Source organism: Cupressus sempervirens, chromosome 2 (assembly GCF_028749045.1).
Source record: "Cupressus sempervirens isolate cs-2001-9-10 chromosome 2, ASM2874904v1, whole genome shotgun sequence".
NCBI classification, from domain to species: domain Eukaryota; kingdom Viridiplantae; phylum Streptophyta; class Pinopsida; order Cupressales; family Cupressaceae; genus Cupressus; species Cupressus sempervirens.
In genome coordinates, this window is record NC_143119.1 from 45,032,986 (window position 1) to 45,055,244 (window position 22,259).

Here is a 22,259-nt window from a genome sequence, read left to right on the forward strand (position 1 = left end):
AATTTTATTTTTCAATTTTTGGTTCTAACCGGCAATTAAATGTGCAAATTTCACTATAGGAAAAATTAATTTTGGCTTGGCATTTAAATTTGGACCACCAATAATGATCTAATTTAATTTTTTGTCTCCTCCAGGGCTAGTCGGCCAGGTTTAGGGAGTAAAGGAAGTGTGGTATAAGAGGGTTCCCCCTCTTTCATTTCTCATTCCATCTCAGCTTTCATGTGTTTGGCGATTTTCCCTTGGAATAGCAGCTCTCTCACTAGGCAATTTTTCTCTTGGAGGACAATTTCAGACTTGGCATTTTTTTTTCCCTTGGAGTAGATTTGTCATTGTTTGGCATCAATTTCCTACTTACATAAAGGGCTGCAATTTCTACCCTAGGCAACTTGTGGTAGATCTAAAACTTCTTCATGTGTGTGGAAATTTTTCAAGGACTGATTTTCTTGCAAAGGGCTATGATTTTTTTTGCACCAGATCTGAGTGATTTTACTTGGAGGAGGAAACACATGATCGAAAGTCTAATTTTTGGTAAAGTGTGGGCGGTTTCAATAAGATCAAAATTCTAATTTTTTGCAAGGAGGTTTGATTTCCTAAAGCTTGATCCGAACTTCAAAGAAGGCCCAGCTATTGGTAAAGGTAAAATTCAATTCATTTTAGAGCTAAAGATTGGTCTAAATCGGATTTTACTCCTTGTTCTTACTTGGTTTCATTTCCCTTATATTCTTCTTGCATTCATCATCCACCACTTCATCATCCCATCTATATGTTGTAGTTTGGAGAGATAAGTGTAGATTCCATGATAGGACATTTGGCAAAGCAAAAATAAGCTAGACCACCCTAGGAATGAAGTTGGGAGATATAAGTGTAGTCCATCCTAAGGTAACAAAGAGGCAGAAATAAGTTAGAATCCATTGATAGATAGAAGGTTGGAGATCGATAAAGGTAGTCCATATCACATAGAATGAAGGGGCAGAAATAAGTGTTTAGGATGGTAGATGTTAGTGCAAGCAAAAACCCTTAGAGAACAGATACCAAAAGAGACAAGGAAGACATGATGCCTAAGACCACCTTCTTCTCGAAAGTGAGGCGAATAAGTGATACCAATATTGGCACAATAAACATGATACAACTAAAGGACAAACTAAAGGAAGGACAATCCCCCATGGAAAAGAAGATTTACAAAAGTGGAATTATACATGTGGTAGCCTTCCCTCCTACCTTGCCTTGTCCAAAATTGGTCATGGAATATGCATCCAAGTTTGATTTGGTTAGTAAATCCATCATTTTTGATGAAGGGAAGAGAGTGTTGGCCAACATTGGCAGACAAGTGATCGAAGAAGCATTTAACATCCCTTAGTACAAAAGTATGACAGTAGTAATGATGGATCAGACAGCCAAGTCATTTTAGGATAACCAAGTGGCTTATTTCATTCATCTAAAGCAAGATTGGCTACACGAGGGCAAGAAAGGAGTTACCAGATCATCAAGGCTCACCGTGTCAGATTTCATATCAGAATATGGTGATCTCATTGTGCTTCTCAATCGGATCATGGGCCTAGCTCAAGGTATGCAATTCAAAAATTGGATGTACTTCTTTATTGATGAAATTAAAAAAAGAAAAAGAAGATTTGATTGGGCTAGGATCATAAGAAAGAATCTAGAATTGCAACTTAGCACCGTGCAAAATCAAAAGCAATTCTATATGGGGGTCCTATCTGTTATATCTGATTGTGACATTATATGAAAATCTTGGGATTAAGGCCTTAGGAGTAATTGGTGATGGGCTGAGGCAATGTGTGGTACATGAATGCTATCCATAGCTTCATTTGCAAAACAAAAAAGACTATAAAATGTTTTGTGATGCCTTTGCCATGAAGATAGTAAGGATATTACTAAGGATACCTACTAAGAGGCTCTCATCAGAAGCAAAAGCAAAGATTAAGAAATATGGGAGTTGGTTCATCCAGTTTTCGCAATTCACATACATTAGAGTAGTAGGAAGCACAATTTGTTCCAAGAGACTTCCAAGGTACCCACCCGACAAAGTAGTTCTGATGGAATTGGCTAGACAACTTGAGCATTATGACAGAATAATGAAACTTAAGGGTGAGATAGGGATTACCTTCTCATTCAAAATTGGCAATGATAGTTGCCCCAATCTTGTCACCTTTGTAGCTGCAGAGAAAGAATTGGAATGGTATCATCTAGGATAGTATAAAGCAAGGCAAGAATTTGATCCTAACGGTCTTATCAAGGTATCTCACGAAAATGCATTTAAACATGTTCCTAATATAAAAGATTTTCGAGCTAATGCCCAGGATGACTTTCATGTGAGAAAGCTAGGTTTCTCAAGATTTTTAGTGAACATGATGAAATATATTAGATGGAGAGGCCTTGATATTCTCAATCAACTGGAGGATGATGGAAATGTGCTAAGAGAAGAATATGATAGAGTGGAGGGAATGAAGTTAAATCCAGTGGATTGGAACAATCATCAAGATCCTTCCTTGGAGGTAGTTACAAGGACAGTTGATCTACACATCGAGTCATGGTACAATGGAAAGTTAAGAAAATTAAAAATTCAGAGAATACACCTTACTTATGAGAAGATAAAGCCAAAGGAAGGTCCAGCAGAGTGAGTCGGACAGAAGGGTGAAGTAGCCGGTAGCAAAAAATAGTTAGAAGCAAGAAGAGAGCCTTGGAGGTTAAGAAAAGTAACAAACAATAGGAACCTCCAGCAAAGAGACAAAATGCAGCACCATCAAGGGAAAGCATAATTGAGGCTAGAGGCCAAGAAGATAACACAAGTGAAAAATGGGTCGTGGTAGAGGTGAGCTCTTATTTAGAATCAAGTGGTTATAGTGATAGCACCGAGTACTCTCCTCTCTAAAAGAACGAATGTGGGGACGACATGGCAGTTACTAGTGGAGAAGAAGATGGTGTTGAAAATGAGAATGGAGTAACTGAGAGGGGGAGGGGGTGAATTAGTTACCACAAAAACATTTCACAGTCCCTTAGATGTCTAAAATTTTGATCTTAGTTACAGATTACTAAAACTTGATAATGCAGCAAATACTAATAATTATTAAGAACTGATAACCAAAACAATTCAGCAATCATGAACACTAGAGACACCAGATTTAACGTGGAAACCCAATATGGGAAAAACCACCAATGTAACTAGTTACTATTTTTCACTCTTCTGAAGTGAGCCCTGTTAGGAGCCAACCCTGTTAAAGGTTAAAAAACACATTGTTAGGTGTGACCCTATTAGAGGATTTAATCACCCTGTTAGGAGTGGCCTTGCTAGAGGTCTTTAGAACAATTCAACTGAACTGTTACCTTGTTAGAGGATTTACAATAAGGCTATTAAACCCACTCTATTAAGAGATTTGAAATCACGGCTACAATTGTTAGAAAGTAACAATGAATGATCTGAATATAATGCAACTTATCTTTGCTGATATAGATCTTTGTTCTGCTTCACTAGATCCTCTCTGATCACATAAAAGCTTTGTAGCTCCACAAGGATATCTGATCCTTCAAAAATTTGCTTGCACCTTCACAATTTGCACATACATCTTATCCACACATGCACACTTGAATTCACAACTTGATCCTTCATTTATACCTTTTTGATTATCAAGTTGGCCTTAAATACAAGTTAAAATTATTAATAATTATACCGTGAGTCGGCTACATTCATCACATAAATCAATTTTAGCCTCAATTCCACACTTTTCAAAAATCCTTCCCTAACCCACCCAGCTCAGTAAACACTGTACCATAATGATCTTTAGTGTTAACCAAGTGAGGCTTGGTAAGCACTGCGAATTGTGCAAAAATCCTTTGGACACCGAGTGAACTCAGTAAACACTGACTTTCCTTCGCTTACCTTCCCAGCCCGGTAAACACTAACTTTTCTTCGCTTACCTCCTAGCTCGGTAAACACTAACTTTTCTTCGCTTACCTTCCTAGCTCGGTAAATACTCTATCATAGTTTCCTTTGATCACTGAGTGAGCTCGGTAAGTACTGAACTTCCTTCGTTAAGGAAGTTAGCTCGGTAGAAGCTATCTTTACAGTGTAATATACAACAACACTTGGTAGACTCTGTAAACTACTATGCTTACCTTCTGAGCTCGGTAGACTCTGTCTGATGACTGATATGACATTTGTGTAACATCAAAGACAACACTCAATTAACTAATTGTATCCAACAATCTCCCTCTTTGGCATTGATGGCAACACAACATGTCATAGCAGAATGAAATTTGAAAACAAGTCTTTCTCTTATAGTGCAGCACAATATGTCAACATAACACTTATTGCTCTTAGATAGAAACTTCTCCCTCTTTTAGTAATCTCCCTCTGTGAAGGAATTGTATAACAGAAAGATATGACAGTTTTATTCTCCCTTTACAAATGCTTACAAATTTTAGAATAGATATTATAGTTTTACTCTCCCTCTTTGACAACACATGCCAAAGATAATAAAACACAGTAAAAGTTCTTCTCGTAGGCCAAAAGTACTCTCAACTGGATTACAATGTACCTTATGTATAGATTCATATGCAATGACTTCAATACTCTGTTGCATCAACATTATAGATTTTCAACTTGTCATAGGTTGATGCATCACTTAAAACTTTATTTTAGTGAACTTCAGATAGGGGAGTGACCCCTAACTTACCTCTGAGATACAAGAATGTATCCTTAGGTAATGGCTTTGTGAATATGTCAGCAATTTGTTCCTTTGTATGCACATATTCCAGTCTGATCTCCTTGTCCTGCACCAGTTCTCTGACAAAATGATATTTTATTTCTATGTGCTTGGTTTTGGAATGCATCACTGGATTCTTAGATATATTGATTACACTACTATTGTCACAGAACATAACAACTGTATCTGGTCCTTCCTTTATATACAAGCTATTATTATCATTAGTTCTTTGAAAACCAATCTGAATAAGATAGTTATGCAATCTTTCATACCATGCTCTAGGGGCTTGTTTCAAACCATATAGTGCCTTGTGTAATTTGCAAACCATGTTCCTTTTATCTAGATCAACAAAACCTTCAGGTTGTTCAATGTAAACCTCTTCATCCAGTATTCCATTGAGGAATGCTGACTTGACATCCATCTGATAAACTTTGAATCCTTTGTGAGCAGCATATGCAAGTAAGGTTCAGACTCCTTCCAATCTTGCAATAGGAGTAAAAGTTTCCCCATAATCTATGCCTTCTTCTTGAGAGTATCTTTTGCATACCAATCTAGCTTTGTTTCTGGATACCTTACCATCTTCAGTCAACTTTTTTTTGAATACCCACTTGGTTCCTATTATATTCTTATCTTTAGGCCTGGGTACAAGAGTCCATGTCTTGTTCTTCTCTATTTGTTCTATTTCCTCATTCATTGCCTCAATCCAACTATCATTTGCCAATGCGTCTTTAATACTTCTAGGTTCAAAATTAGCAAGTAAACAAGTATTTTTCAACTTACTTCTTGTCAGGGTTCCTTCATATTTGTCTCTAATGATCTGATCTGGTGTATGATGTCTTCTGACATATTTAGCTAATACAGGTTCTTTACCTCTTGAATGAGTTTCATTGATATCTACTTGTGCTTCAATTTCATATTCAGGTTGTTCTAGCTTGGTTGCTTTAGACTCGGTAGGCACTTGCTCGGTAGTGTTTGAATGCTGTTGTGGCTCGATTTGAACTATTTGCAACTCGGTTACTGAAGACTTAGGAGTTGAGGATTCTTGAGTGAATGGTATACTTGGTATAGTATCAGGTTCAATGTAAACACATCTCTTGTAGTCTTCAGGTATCTTTTTGCTTTCTTCTTCTGATTTGTCTGCAAACTCATCAACTTTCACATGTGCACTTTCTATGACTTTGTGAGTGAATAGATTTAAACATCTATATGCTTTGCTTTTGCAAGAATAACCTAAAAATATTCCTTCATCACCTTTTACATCAAATTTTCCTTTTCTAGATTCTTTCAAAATATAACATTTGCTTCCAAATACTTTCAGATAACTTACATTGGGTTTGTAGCCATACCATAATTCATAGGGAGTCTTGAATGAGTCCTTCTTCAACTGTACTCAATTTAAGGTATAAACGGCAGTGTTGATAGCTTCCTTCCAGTATTTGATAGCAATGTTTTTTTCTATCATCAGGGTTCTTGCACAATCCATAATGGATCTGTTTCTTCTTTCAGCTATTCCATTTTGTTCTGGAGTTCCTGGTGCTGAAACCTGTCTTTTAATACCTCTTTCAATGCAAAAGTTATTGAATTCATGTGAAATGAATTCACCACCTCTGTCTGACCTTAAACATTTCAGCCTTTTCCCTGTTTCTTTTTCAACTCTTGCCAAATACCATTTGAATTTCTCAAATGATTCTGATTTATTCCTTAGATACATGATAGTAATCATTCTTGAATAGTCATCAACAAAAAGAATGAAAAACTTTTCTCCATTATAGCTTTCTATTCCAATGCGTCCACATAAATCAGTATGCACAATTTCTAATATATCTTCAGACTGATAGTTTTTACCTTTAAAACTAGTTTTTCCCATTTTACCAATCTGACAATTCTTGCATAGACCAGCCTTAGGTTTCTTAATGTTAGGAATGCCTCTTACTTTCTTGAATTTGCTTATTTTTACCAAATTATCAAAATTGACATGACACAACCTTTTATGCCATAACCAACTCTCTTCAATTTGAGCAATAAAACATGAGCATTCACCAAGTTCTAGATAGAACAAGTTACCTTTAGTTTGGGTCCCAGATCCTATCAGTTTTCTTTGCTCATTCAACAGTCTCGCCTTTCCATGCATGAATTCTACCTTGAATCTAGTATTTAGTAACTGTGCAACACTTAGCATATTATGTTTGAGACCTTCAACCCAGTAGGCATTATTACATATAAGTTCTTTAGATAGACAGATTCTTCCTCTTTCTTTTATGAAACGAGGTTCATTATTAACAAACCTCACACTGCCACCATCATAGTCTTCAAACTGATCAAACTTAATTTTATCACCAGCCATATGATGTGAGAAACCGCTGTCTATAATCCATGTATCATTCTTACTTACATGAGAGATAAGAGCCATTTTATCTTCGTCATCACTATCAGAGTCATCTTTAACAGCAATATAAATAATTTCATCCTCACTATTATCAGAATCCTTAGAATTTTCAGCCATGAAAAATGATTTCTTACCTTTGTTCTTGGATGATTTAAAGTCTTTCTTGCCATTCCATTTGTGATCTTTCTTTTCATCATTTTTTTGCTTGTTTGAGCACCTTGCTGCAATATGACCAATTTCATCACAAGAAAAATAGATTAGAGGAACTTTACCTTTGTATTTTCCTCTACCTCTAGAATATTTCTTGGCTAGTAGAGCTTCGATCACTTCGAGATCACTGTCTGAACTTTGGCTTGATTCATTTTCACTTTCTGACTATGATTCTATCTTCTTTTTTCTTTTCTCTTTGAGTGAGAGCTTGGCTTGAAATGCTAATTCAATGTTTTTGGAGGCTGGAACATAGTTGTCAAAGTTATCTAGTTCAAATGCAGTTAGTCTTCCAACTATGGCATCAAGATTTATGTTATGATTTGCTTCACACCTTCTTTCCTGTATTGCAAAGACTCTGATTGCATAAACAAGAAGCAAGGTTCTGAGAACTTTTCTTACAACTGTTTCTCCTTTGATGTCACCTCCAACTGCCCTGATTGTACTTACACATGCTTTAACTCTTTCAACATACTTTGTAATGTTTTCATCCTCTCTCATCCTCATTTGATCAAATTGTCCTCTTAGACTTTCTGCTTTTGCTCTTCTCACATTATCATCCCCTCCATAGATCTTGTTTAGCTTGTTCAACATGTTAAAGGCAGTTTTGCAGTCCTTAATGTCATCAAATTCTTCATAGCTGAGAGCAGATGCTATGTCTATCATCATATTTTTGTGAGTCTTCTTTTTAGCAATATCATTAACTGACAATGTGCCAGAAGGTTCTTCATATTTTTCTTCAAGGTATTTTAGTCCAGTATCACCAACAGTAGCCAGATAAAGTTTCATCAATTCTTGCCATGCTGAGAAGTTATCTTTGTTAAGTTTTGGAATTTCTCTTTTGTAAGACATCTTGATCTTTTTCTTAGAACCTTGAAATCCTTTCCTGCAAGCACCAAAAAGCTCTGATACCAATTGTTGGAAAGTAACAATGAATGATCTGAATATAATGCAAGTTATCTTTGCTGATACAGATCTTTGTTCTACTTCACTAGATCCTCTCTGATCACATAAAAGCTTTGTAGCTCCACAAGGATATCTGATCCTTCAAAAATTTGCTTGCACCTTCACAATTCACACATACATCTTATCCACACATGCACACTTGAATTCACAACTTGATCCTTCATATATACCTTTCTGATTATCAAGTCGGCCTTAAATACAAGTTAAAATTATTAATAATTATATTGTGAGTCAGCTACATTCATCACATAAATCAATTTTAGCCTTAATTCCACACTTTTCAAAAATCCTTCGCTAACCAACCCAGCTCAGTAAACACTGTACCATAATGATCTTTAGTGTTAACCAAGTGAGGCTTGGTAAGCACTGCGAATTGTGCAAAAATCCTTTGGACACTGAGTGAACTCGGTAAACACTAACTTTCCTTCGCTTACCTTCCCAACTCGGTAAACACTAACTTTTCTTCGCTTACCTTCCCAGCTTGGTAAACACTAACTTTTCTTCACTTACCTTCCTAGCTTGATAAATACTCTGTCACAGTTTCCTTCGATCACCAAGTGAGCTTGGTAAGTACTGGACTTCCTTCATTAACCAAGTTAGCTCGGTAGAAGCTATCTTTACAGTGTAATATATAGCAACACTCGGTAGACTCTATAAACTACTATGCTTACCTTCTGAGCTCGGTAGACTCTGTCTAATGACTGATATGACATTTGTGTAACATCAAAGACAACACTCAATTAACTAATTGTATCCAACAGATGGGCCGATTGATATTGAGGAAATAAGTTAGGCATGCGAGGCCGTTGGTGATGCTTTGCTAGTTGAACCAAATTCAAATTTAGGGAGATGCACTGCACCACTATGGTTAAGGAAAATACTTATGCCAATAGGCGAGGTAGTAAATGCCTGAACCATTGAGGACATCCAAGGATTAATGGAAAAGGGTGATAGCAAGAACTAAAAAAAAATGGAAAAGGTGATTAGGAGCAACAGTGATGGTCACCGAAAGGTTGAAATTGCTATACCAATGATTAGCAAGGCATTGGATGAGATTGCAACTTAGGAATATGGAATAGTAGAGCATAAATTGAGAAGAAACACGGATGACATGGAATGTGAGGAGATCCAGGAGGGCATAGTTTCAATCAGATAAAGGATGAGAAAGGAAAATGAAAGGATCATAAAGTTAGAAGTTGAGAACAAATATTGGAGAGATTTCCAGCCTATCCAATAGTTGCACCAGGCAGCCCTTCCTTAAGACAACGGGAGTAACATAGAAGAGATACTAGCTCATCTGCATGAACTCAAGGATTGGATCCATGATACAATCCAAGATAGGCAAAATTTATTGCCTTCTTTTATCTCAACATTCAAGTCATTAGTGGCTACAAGAGATAAATTTAGATTATTTGAAGAGGAGTGGAAGGATTTCCTTCCAGTCAAGTATTTAGCTATTCTAAAGTTACAGGCATTCATTGAGCTACCAAAAAAATATTTGGAAAGAGCCAAGTTGGTTAATGAAGGAGGTTTGAGTATAGTAGAGTCTTGGTTTGTTGCCTTGACTACCAGATTGAGAACATTTGAGGAAATATAGAATGTGATTGCACAACATAGCCCAGGCGTGGACACTTCCATTTCAACCATGATGAGTGATGTTGGGGCGGCACTTGATTTTGAAGATATCAAAGAGGAGAGCATCAATGAGATAGAGTTGGGATCAAGGTTGGATGAGTTGAGGAAGGTTGCCATCAAAAAGAAACATTTGGGCACCCTTGCCTCCCTCAATGCCTTTATCAAATACGCAAGAGAGTATGAGAAGGACCATGAGAAGACACTACAAGCAACAAGTAGCATGATGAATTCAGCTAAGCTCAAGATGAAACATTCACCTTGTCATCCCATGAAGGAAGTCAACAAAAGGCTAGCCAAGTTCATTGCCTTGGCTAAAAAGATGAAAGAAAAGGGTAGATTTATATTAGAAGACCATTTGATGTAAGCCCAAGTGGAAATTTCTCTTTCTTCTTGGATAGGACAAGTGTCTTATTCTGATTGGCAACCATTTTGGTGCCTTCTCATTGGTTTCCATTTTCACTTTTTTCATTGGTCCCTTGATGAGGTGGCATCTTCTCAATAGCAGAAAGTTAAGTGATTGGAGCTTTGAAGAGGGAAGTAAAGAAAAACATCATTGGTATACACACCTCCCATTACCATCACCATCTCCATCAACATCATTTGGAACTCATACCAAACCATCATCATCACCACCATCTCATCAAAAGTCCAAGCTATCCATAAAGAAATAGCGTAAGGCCGCCTACGTGATTACCAAAAAATCACATTGATATACTTTGTTAGTATCCACAAGTGTGAGGAACATTGGATTTTTTTCTTATGTCTTCATAAATATTATCTTTTCAAGAGAGGAATTGAGGACTCAATATTCCATATCCAGTGTTTAATTGCTATATGTTAAGTAGTGGTACAAAACTAACATCAACATCAACCTCAAATTTTAATCCAATCATTGCAAAAGTTTGTCAAATACTTTCAAAGTCTATCCAAATTATAGCAAATGAATTTGGCACAACTCTTTCCATTTTTATCATGAATATACAAATCTGCAACAAGAACCAGGTTGAATTTGGCCGAAAAATGGATTTTTTTACATTTTTAAAAATTTGTGGGGTCTATTTTAGTCAATCCAACCATCCAACCCTAAAAAAGACCACTTAAAAGGCCAAAAAGGTAAAACATATGTTATTTGGAGTAGAACATTAATATATATGGTGGTGTGTTTTTCTATGTTGCTTTACTATTAGCATAGTGGTGTATGCACTTATTTGCTACTACATGTATATACATCTATATCATAAACATATACATATACATACACAACAAATGCATACATATATATAAACCTTTTTTGTACGAACGAACCCTAAACAAAATTGAACCTGCCCCAAAAAAATTGAACAAATTTAGAACTTGAATCTCAAACCCACATCCAAGCTCAAATCCAAACAGACAACTTAGATCTGAAGTAATTGATAAATTATAGTTTTTTTTTCTCTTTGTTTTCTAACTTCTCAATATTTTATTTTCCAAATGCTAGTGGCAACATCGGGGTGGAAATACCCCTCCCCCGTCCATCTCAAAATATTTTCCCTCATAAGCTAATGCCAACCTTGTAGCTTATCGCATTGTGCACACAATTGGAGCTTATGTGTGGCTATCCACACAAAGAACAAAAACAAGTAACCCAAAATGTCTTAATGACCTTTTATTTGTGCAATATAATCTTCAATTGTGCATAAGAAAGGCCCAAGGAGCAGCAGCAAGTCTAATCGATTTGGACGATATAGACCCTTACAATGAGAGTAGCCACCATTGTTTACAGAGAATGACATCACCAATTTGGAGAGGGGGGTTATGGAGGAGGGTGGTGGATTTGGTTTCACATGGGATGACATTGAGGACAATGAGGAGAATGAGTCATCACCAATTCTAGGAGGAGCTAAATCCAAGATGGAGAACAAGCCGCATACATCACCAGAGATATCGAGTGAGGAGGAATAGTCACGCCCATAGTAAGCTTCTAGGACTAGACCCTCTCCATTATTTGTTACTAGAGTTGGGAAGAGGAAGATATAAATATAATGATGTATTTACTTTTAATTATATAGAAACTATTTACTACTTTGTTTCCACGCCTCTTGTTGTCAGCATTCCTCATGAGAATGCGATTTGTACCCACTTTGCATTAATATATCTAAACTCAACTTATTTCTTTTATTTATCATTAATTTATAGTTACTAATTCATTGGATGCATCTTATGATTAAATTTTGGAAAGAAAATGTATTTCTAATCAAATTTATGCAATTTCTTTCAGATCCAAAGTTTTTTACCAAGCTTTTCACAAAAAATGATCAAGTTTTTCCCGATTATTTTCAAGCATTGGTGAGTTCTTGCCCTTTGTGAGTTTTCCAACTATATAACAATTGTCTCAAACATCAAAACCATGGTCTCTCAATATAAATATCCAAATCAATACATCTCAAACATGTATCCAAAAGTCTCAAAGATCAAAATATATCAATCTACAAGCAGAACCTACAAAACTAAGCCTCATTCTAGCTATCAAATATCCAAAGTCTTAGAATCATTTTTCGCTATCTCCCTCTCTCAGAAATGGATCCTCCAATGAATGTTTGAATTTTAAATTTAGTGGCCTTAAAAGTATATATATATATATATATATATATATATATATACATGTTATATTATATATTTAAATTTAAACATTATTTCTTGACTCCTTTTTGTTTCAATAGTTAAATATTTGAAAACTACCATATTAAATTTATAATTATAATATTTTTTATTTAATAATAAAAACTTAAGATATGTTTAAAATAATTAATAGTCAAAAACTTAAATTAAATATGAGATTATTAGATAAGTAGGAGATAATTTCCACAGCAAGTCAAATTGTGATATTGCTATCCATTTAATTATGTGATTTTTGAGTCAAACTCATGAGAGATGGATTCATGTTGAGTCACTACTCATGAAATATGGGTCAATGAGTTTGACTCAAAAATATCACATTTAAATCTTGATAGCAATATCACAATGAGATTATTGATTTAATATATTTAAGATTATGATATAATATATGAAATTTTATAAATATTTAATTACAAAATTCATGGTTAAATATTTAATCGTTAATTTTATCATCCACGGGCATGAGTTTGAACCTTGTCACCCCCCACATTATTGATTTGGGAAAAAGATGTATATAAATGGAAAGCCAACTATTTGACTTTTAGAAAATTTCTAGTCTAGATAATGAAAATTACACTACAATATATTAAGTGCATTGAGCACAAAGATAAGAAAAATAAAAAGATAAATTTATTAATGTCCAAAAAAAGGGGCCAAGGAACTACTTGAAACAAAGAAGTAACATAGCGTATAGCTGGAACACCAAACTGTATCCAAAAAAAAAGATAGAACAGAAAGCAAAGAACTAGAGTAAGAAGAACCCACTAAACCAAACAACCCATCTAGCTACTCTGAGCAAACCAAGAAAAAGTCTAGAACCTACAAATAAGCCCTAGGAGAGAAAATCCCATGCCAACTTCGAGGGGCCCTAAAACCACTAGAAGGATATTGATAACTAGAAGGTCTATGAGGTCTCACATCCCTAAGAGACCCAAATATCCATCGCCTAATTGCTACCCCATATGGGGGAAACCATTATGAAGAATGAGGTGATGAGTTGATCAAAATGCAAACTCAAGGGGAAAAGTTGTTGCTCAATTAAGGTCCCAGAGCCTCCATGTCTCCTAAAGATAGATTACAAGGCATGTCTAGTCTTTATATCTGAAAAAGGTTGGGAAAGACTAACCCAACCTAAATAAGGAATAGAGACTCCCTCTGATCTCATAGTACATGGGGCACAAAAAAATGAAGTTTATGTCTTAACCTCCCACTAATGACAAATTTGGAAAATTGTATCCTCCCTAGCCAAATGATGGGAACACAACCCAATAACCAGAATAGACACAATAGAAAGGGGGAATTTCATTAACTAAGAAAATAAGCTGGTACAAATAGTGCAGAGAAAATAAACTCAAAACATGCCCTGCGGGCTTACAATAGCATAAATCTGGAGAATATTTCTCCAGATAGCACCTCCTCTCAAGCTCCAATCCGAACTGCCTTTTACAATGCCAGAAATCTCCTTAAATAGACCCTGGAGGGTTAAGGACTAGGAGTACATTCTAGAAAGTGCTAGTAGGCATCCACCGACAAAATGGAAGGTTCCGGAAGCTGCGTTAGAAGTCGGTGCAATTCTAGAAGAATCCAGAAACGGTAGCCGAACTTCCGGGAGGCATAACTTTTGAACCGTAACTCCGATTGACGAACCGTTTACATTTTCGGAAAGCTCTCGAAGCGCTCTATAGCCCTATGGACGAGCTTCGCTCGTCCCCCATTTTTCGACCCTTTTCGAGGTCATTTAATGCCCCAAACTTGACTCTGAAGCATTCTTAGGGGGTCTCCAAAACCCGAAAAACTGCAATAACTTTCAAACCGTGGGGCCTTTTGACCTGATTCTTTTTCTGGAATGCTGTAAATCCTGATTACATTCATCTGGCCAAGTCACACCTTCTAGGTCACCAAAATGATGGTCAAATTACATGCTCCTATTTTTTCGGGATTTTTAAATGCACTGATAGTTGAACTATGAGAGTTGGAACCTTTATTTGAGCCAAATGGGTATCCAAAAATGCAAAGACATAAAATAGAAACTAAGTCTAAGTACATTTTTTTGGGTGACACAGGATTGCCCATATACCTCTGGATGCTCCTGCATCACCAAATAATGGTCAATCTGGATACAAAGTCTATGTGAAGCCACTCCAAAAGAGCCAAGCGTGTTACGATGTGCATGAGACCAACCATGAGATGGGTACGATAGCAAACAATGATCGTGTCCAATAACTCAAGAAAGTGCTCTACATAGAATATCATTCTCGAGTGAGGCCCCTAAAGACAATAGTGCAAGAAAAGAAAGGATATGTCATTTATAGATGTCCATCTTGATATGGATGTCCAACTCTTGTCGGGGTGGCAATAGATGAGATAGGACATCTAGGGAATAGTGGAAAGGGGGAAGGTAATCGATATCAATCCCAATAGAGCCAAGAAGAGTCAAGGAGTGAGTGAACTAACAAGCCCAATCAGTGGAATCAGAACATGCAATACCCTCAAAAGAGCAATAGGCTAGGTATGAATATTTTTAATGTCCCTCGAAGGAGTCAGTGAAGCATCGCAGATGAACTTAACAAGGTTGTGTCGAATAGACTCAATATATTTGATAATACACCTAAGGAAAAGAGTTTGGACATGCTCCACTAAAGCCCAATCTTACTCCATTAAGGACGACCCCCAAACAATTGAAGTATAGAGCGTAATCAGTATAATCAAAATGTCCATAAGAGTTAGGTTAGACATGTTGTCCTAGAACTGATGTTTGAAGTATTGTCTTTAAACAAGTGTCAAGGAGCCATAAACCTTTTTGATATGAGGTTGACCTGCCAATTTGAAAACTTGACTCCTAAATAAGTGTATGAAGAAGCAATCCCAATCTCCTCACCCTAAAACAAGAAGTGGCAGTGAGAGGTCTTGAGACAACTAAAGACATTACCTTAGTCTTACTCAAATTCGTCATCAATTGTTGTAAATCGTAGAAAGAAGTGAGGCCATCAAGGGCTCTTTGTGAGCCTTACGAAGAGGCCATTAGGACCACATCATCTATGAAGAGAAAGATAGAAATAAAAACTTGGTATAAGAAACAATCGTCCCAAAGGAGGGAGTGCACTTGAAGGAACTGTTCTAGCCCTTCAATGTAGAATCCAAACAAAGTAGGAGACAGAGGGCAGCCCTTCTTCACCCCAACTATACTATGAATGAAATCTAACATCCCCTGAGAGATCTTGAGGCAACCATCCACTGTCTTTTAAAGTCTTATGATGGCAATCAAGAGAGTCTCTGAAATTACAAATGCTGCGCAGCAATATAATCAATACTAAGAAAGAATCAATATATAATCTTCTCATGTGTACAGGAGATACAGCCAATTTACTTTTACAAGTAAAAGAAAAATGAGATGGCAAGATCACTGACCCATGCATAATACATTACCCTTAGGTATTGGAACTCCCTAGAATATATAAACAAATCAAATGCAACAAACAAAAAACCTAGCGAGACCATGAAATGGGCAGCTTTACAATATATATTCCATTAATTAATCATGTCCTCAGCATATCTCTACCAGAGGTCATTTTGTATTTGCTACTTATTTGAAGAGCTTATGAATAGATTAAAATCAAGCCTATCTTCTTCTATACATAGATATGTCATCTTAGCACTCTATATATCTTGCATTACAGTCTCATATTTTCTGAGCTAATTTTGGACAGATCAGCACTTACAAGAACACACAATGAATATTCAGGAACACTACTAACCATCAGCTAAGTCTGTCTGATCACAATTGAGATTTTTGTGCCACTCATCCACAAAAACATCCAACCATTACTGTGTTTCCATAGATAACAATGCTTAAAATAGGGGCACATCAATCCTTCATTTATATATGGAAGTACGTGATGGTTGAAACTTTAATGCTACCCTTCCTGATTTAGAGTTCTGAGGTCTATACTCAGTTAAAAATAATTCAATTTTGCAGTAGCAAACATGACAAGTCTCTGTCTAGGTTCTTTACTACTCCATTACAGATAGCAAAAACACTTCAAAGATCATATAAATATCCAACACGCAACTCTTACCTGACCAACAGAAATTTGATGTCATCATCAAAACAAACATCCTTGAAATAATAATCATACATAAAAAATAGCTAATAAGAACATTATAGAGATTTAAAACTTGTTTTTGAACTAAATTCATTAATTCAACTTTTAAAAATTTGCCCTTACCTTTCACATCTTGTGAAGTGCTTGAATCATCTGTTGTGGTTATAAATGGCATTTTGTCCATAGCTTTACCAAGTCTTCCAATAAGAACCTTTTTAGTTCCAGAAGTTGATAATCCATGCATAGAAAGCTCCTGTCGAAGCTCGTCAATAGTCATCTCATTGATATCTCTTTTTTCTTTGTGCTTGGAAGAATCTAGTTCATCTTTGTTACATCCCAATTTTTGCCCTAATTTCTCTTTAGTTAAAAATAGACATTGAACCAGAATAAATTTTCATGTTCATGTGAAGTTAGTTGTTGTTCCATCATGGTAGTTATAGCCGTTGTGTTCATGTGAAATGAATATAGTTTATAGTCGTTGTGTTCATATGAAATGAATATAGTTTATAGCTATTGTGTTCATGTGAAATGAATATAGTTTATAGCCGTTGTGCTCATATGAAATGAATATAGCTGTTGTGTTCATATGAAATGAATATTATTTGAGCAAATTATGAATTATGAAATTGATGTTTTTTGGCGAGAATGATTGTTTTGAAGGTTGCAGGATAAAGACTAGAGAAGGAGGGGACGCATTACAAAATGAGGTCATTTAGAATGGGATTATCATGTGACCTAGTTATCAGGAATATCTGATCAAAAAGACACCATGGCAAGTTTATTAAGCTTGACAATTAAAGTTCAAAGTGGAAAGTTACATGAGCTAAAATAATACAAGATTATTAATTTAAATAAAAAGAATTCTTACCTTTATTTATTAAATAAGTAATATCATTTAATATTATATCATTATTTTGATAAGAATCACAATTAAATTATTGCAAAGTGGCACTATTATATTGGGATCTATAATACAATAATGTCACTTTGAATATATCTAACTATAATCTAACCAAAATAATAATATAACATTAAATTATATTAATAAAAAATTTCACCCCTTATCCCAACGTTTCGTATTTTCAATCGATGGGAATCTCAATCGTTTTTCAATCTTGTAATGGCAGGAGATGAAAGGTCGACCAATATCTTTAATATACTGCCTTTGTCATTTTCAAAGGACAGTAACAAATGTTCCCACCTGTTCATGCTCTCGCCATGGTCTCAGCTATTGTCTATCAATAATCTAAGTTGGTGATAAGTGAAAGTCTCTCTCTACCATCAGTTATCCATTCTAGATTTCCTTTTTAGATCCCTCGATCTTCCTGCCAAACATTCACCGCCTACAACCTCGTTTTGATTAACCACAAAATCATTTATCTGAGCAGACGTGAAGCCAATGTTACACATTTTTTGAGAGTCGAGATTCAACTTACGTTGAAGACTTCACAAGCAGGGCGCTCAGTAAACTAAAGACAAGTAAGGGTGTATTAAAAATGTTATTATTTTCCTTTGCTCATGATTTTCTATCTTTTTATGTCTTCTTTCCTTATGAGTTGGGCTGAAACGGAGTGAAGGAGTTATGTGTAAAGATGGAGTCATAATATTACACTTGTGCTCATCATAATTGTAGAAAAACCAACAAAGTTTGTAAATATTTGTTTAACAACGATAGTATTAAGACTTCTGATCTCATTTTTGTCTGATATTACCACTTCAATCAACAATACTTTGAATATAGAACTATACCATTATCAGCCCGTGTCATGAATCTGTAGAATTGTGTCATGAACTATTCTGCCTCAATCAACCAAAATTAGTAATAATGATCAACTCTAAAAACCAAGGAAAGTCCTAGAATGCAGAATCATAAACTTATGAATAAGATATAACGAGTTTAGGCACCGAGGAATCACAGATCTAAAGATCTGTTGATGGTGTGAGGTGTAGATGAACATGACACAAGAAAAAAAAGAAAGATATCAATAATTAATTTTAATCAAAATAATCTGATTAGCTCATGTAAATCCACTTTGATAATTAATTATCAAGCTGAGCGGTGGAGATCGGGTTATAAAAACCCACCTCTGAAATCCCTGGCCAGGGCAATAAAAGGGCATTCATGCCACAACAAAATGATCGCGTTGTTGTCTTGATACTTCAACTATTCAATCGAATAGCTATTGGGACCTCAACCCACTTGAGTACTTCGATGACTGGATCAATGAACGTCGTAAGCCTGACCTCAGGGTAGGGAGGGCCATTCTATTTAATTAGAACTTGTGGGGATAAGTAAAAAGGTTCGCAGTTGGGAAGTTAAGCCTATGTTAATGCTTCTCCCCTCACCAAAGTCAGAGCTTGGTCAATTAATTGGAAGAGTCTCTCACAAAAATCAGTACGTATCTTTGTTTATTTAAGTTTCTTTATATATGTATATAACTGAAAGATTCTTTCCATGTATTTAGATGTAACATAAATTGATTAGATGGATTTTTTCTTACAATAATTTAGATTAGGGTTAAAATTCAGTATTCTAAAACATTAGAATAAATTTGATATTCAGTAATTAAAATAGATTCAGAACTTTAGATTTACTTCAATATTAGTTTAGATATATCTCATCTAATAATTAGAAGATTAAATTCAGCTGATTTGTACTTGTAGAATAACCTGATGTTACAATCTTCATCTTTCAATGTGGAAGTCAATTTTTTCTAGTTATCCCCTGTAATCTCTTGTTGTCAGCACCTTGACTTGTCGTGCCCCCAACATCTTCAAGTTTATGTTTTTTAGGAATAGCTCCATCTTTGTTCTCTTTATCTAGGGAGCAAATACTTGAGTCTCTTTTAGCGGTAGCCCTTGTACCAACTTTGTTATATATATCTTCGTACTGTTTGTATGGGTCTGTGTCATTTGCTTTTGTAACAATAGCAATATTAATATTGGAACTAGACATGTTGTCATCCTTTAAGTCATTTCGAATAGCTTCATTAAGTCTGATTACCTACAAATTGATTAGGTTATTTTTAATCTCAAAATAAATTCTGTCTAAATGTGTCTTCACTTTCTAGAGTTTCTGATCCAAGTCTAGATTAATCTGTATAATATATTGTGAAAAAAAAAATGACCTATATCTTGGGTGACTATATCTTACAACCAACTAGATAGATGACCTAACAACTGCATCAGCTCCACCTACTTGTAATTACAGTTGATGAAAATACTTACCAAATCAAGCTTATATCGGGAAGTATCAAGACCGCATTTAGCCAGCTCATGACGAAGGTCTTGCACTTTAAGCTTTTGCATCAACACATGGTCCATCTAGAAAAGAATTAAAAAGGTGTATGAGAAACACTCTGCGGGCATTCACTTCCTCCAAATACATACACAGAGATTCTACAATTGGAATATCAACACAGACATTGTCCATAGTGGCTAAATTTAAAAAGTTAACAAATATGTTATGATATGAACAAAATGGAAGAAATGTTCCAATTGTCTTTCTAAAACTAGTGAAATCACAAACTCTTTACAGCTGTATGTAAATGTAAAGTTTTGCAGATGAAATGACTCAAAGGAATTAACACATGAAGACTAATAATTAATAAGTTCCATTGTAACTTAACATAACTAGATCAACCTCGATTTTGTCTAGATATGAAAACTTTGACTCTAGTGCAAGAAAACTTTTTTGGAAAAGAAAAATAGGAACTGATTTTGTCTATAAAAACAATTGAATAAATTTTCAAAAGTTGTCTGTAGTATACTTGCACAGGGTCCAACACCATACTATAGGCTTCCTTAGATGTTGAATGAAACCATGGATCACCTTACTACGGCTAAACCCAAGACTACAAAAACACATGGAAAAGGATGGAGTTGAATCCATATCACATGTTTCCAAAATACTCCATCTTCAATACTCCCCAACACCACTGTGTCCTTGGCATTAATTTCACAAACTCTATGTCATGTCATGCATTATGGGTTACATATCACTTTAGCATGATTAGGGATTTTGTAACATCCACTTTTCCCAGATCTTAACTAACAACTAACATATCAAAGAAATACTGTTATTACTTCATTTTGATAGGAAGATAATTATATCAGTTATGTTCATGTGAATGAGATTAGCAGTTATAAATACTTAAATGGAAAACTCATAACCAACATCTGAAAATACCATCAATAAATTTGCTATGGAAATTAAAATCTACAGACCATGGAATTTGAACCGAAAAATCAATGTAGGGGTACTTTTGCAATCACCCAGATTAGTCCACAAATATCACTTAGGATAAATTGACAATTACCATCAAATACCACTATATCACAATCAAATCACAATTACCATCAAATACCACTATATCGTTTAGGGCATCACATTCCATTGTATCAATTAAGGCATCAATTACCATTAGATCATTTTGGGCATCATATACCATTGTATCATTTGAGGTGTCAATACTACTATATCATTTAGGGCTTCAAATACCACTATTTCATTTAGGGCATCAATTACCATTGGATCATTCTTTTTCTTCCTGTTGCTAATTGTGGCAATAACATAAGATTAGAAGATATGTTCCTATTCACTATCCATATAAAAGAAAGACTGAAATAACAATCCTATAGATATATTCTATATTTAATTGGAAATTCATCCAAACTATTGGTCACCAATTACATTGATGAGAAAGGTTGCTTACATCAGAAGAAATAATTGAATTCGACAATATAACTTAATCCATCATACCTTCTATTTGTATAAATATCATAAAAGTAAAAATACTAGTTACCAATAAATGTTTGAATGCTCAACTTATCGTTATCAAATGCACGTCCTGACATCTTGTGGAGAGGGAAAACATTGTCAAGGGCTTAACCACCCAACCTTGGACCAAAACTTATCCCCACACAATCTCTAATGAGAAAGTCCCTCCCTACTCAAAATAGACATGGAACACCTTACTGGCCACTGAGCATCCTAGTATCTAATCACACCACTCAACTTGACAGCAGGAGAATGCAATAAACATAATCATGCATGAGCTTTTAAATGATTCAGTTTAAAAACAAACATTTTTATATCACGTCTAATTTTGTTTCATGTTATGCAGATTCATTTCTCTCACCTCTTCACCCTTTTCCTTGGCTATATAGTCGAGTGAGTCCTACGTGTTCAAATCTCAAAGAAATCGACTCTGTCCACTGATCTTCAACTGATTTATGAATATTATATGGTTCCAACTTATCACAATCTATGATTTGAATAATGTGTTCTTGCAAAAAAATATCTTTTAAATTTTAATCTCTGATGGCATAACAAATCAAGATTTCATAACATGGTTACTTGGCATTTACTTTCCATAAACAACTCTAATTAGAGAAGGTCAATCATATGATGTTAAGTAAAATGATTTGCATCATGTTGTAAATTATAGCTTACTATTGTATAATTAGAATGCAATAACAACTAATAAAGGAAAACATATTACATTACTTGGGTTCCAGTTATCCACATAATCTGATATAATATGGAAGAAAGATGATGTCTTGCTAGACGCTTACTCATTT

The 22,259-nt window shown here is 35.2% G+C and overlaps 1 pseudogene; it reads right to left on the reverse strand.

Annotated features, from left to right (window-relative positions):
- The window catches only part of LOC149570986 (poly [ADP-ribose] polymerase 2-like), a 96,129-nt pseudogene extending 76,129 nt beyond the window's left edge, over window positions 1-20,000 (reverse strand).
- Between the last annotated feature and the right edge of the window lie 2,259 nt (window positions 20,001-22,259).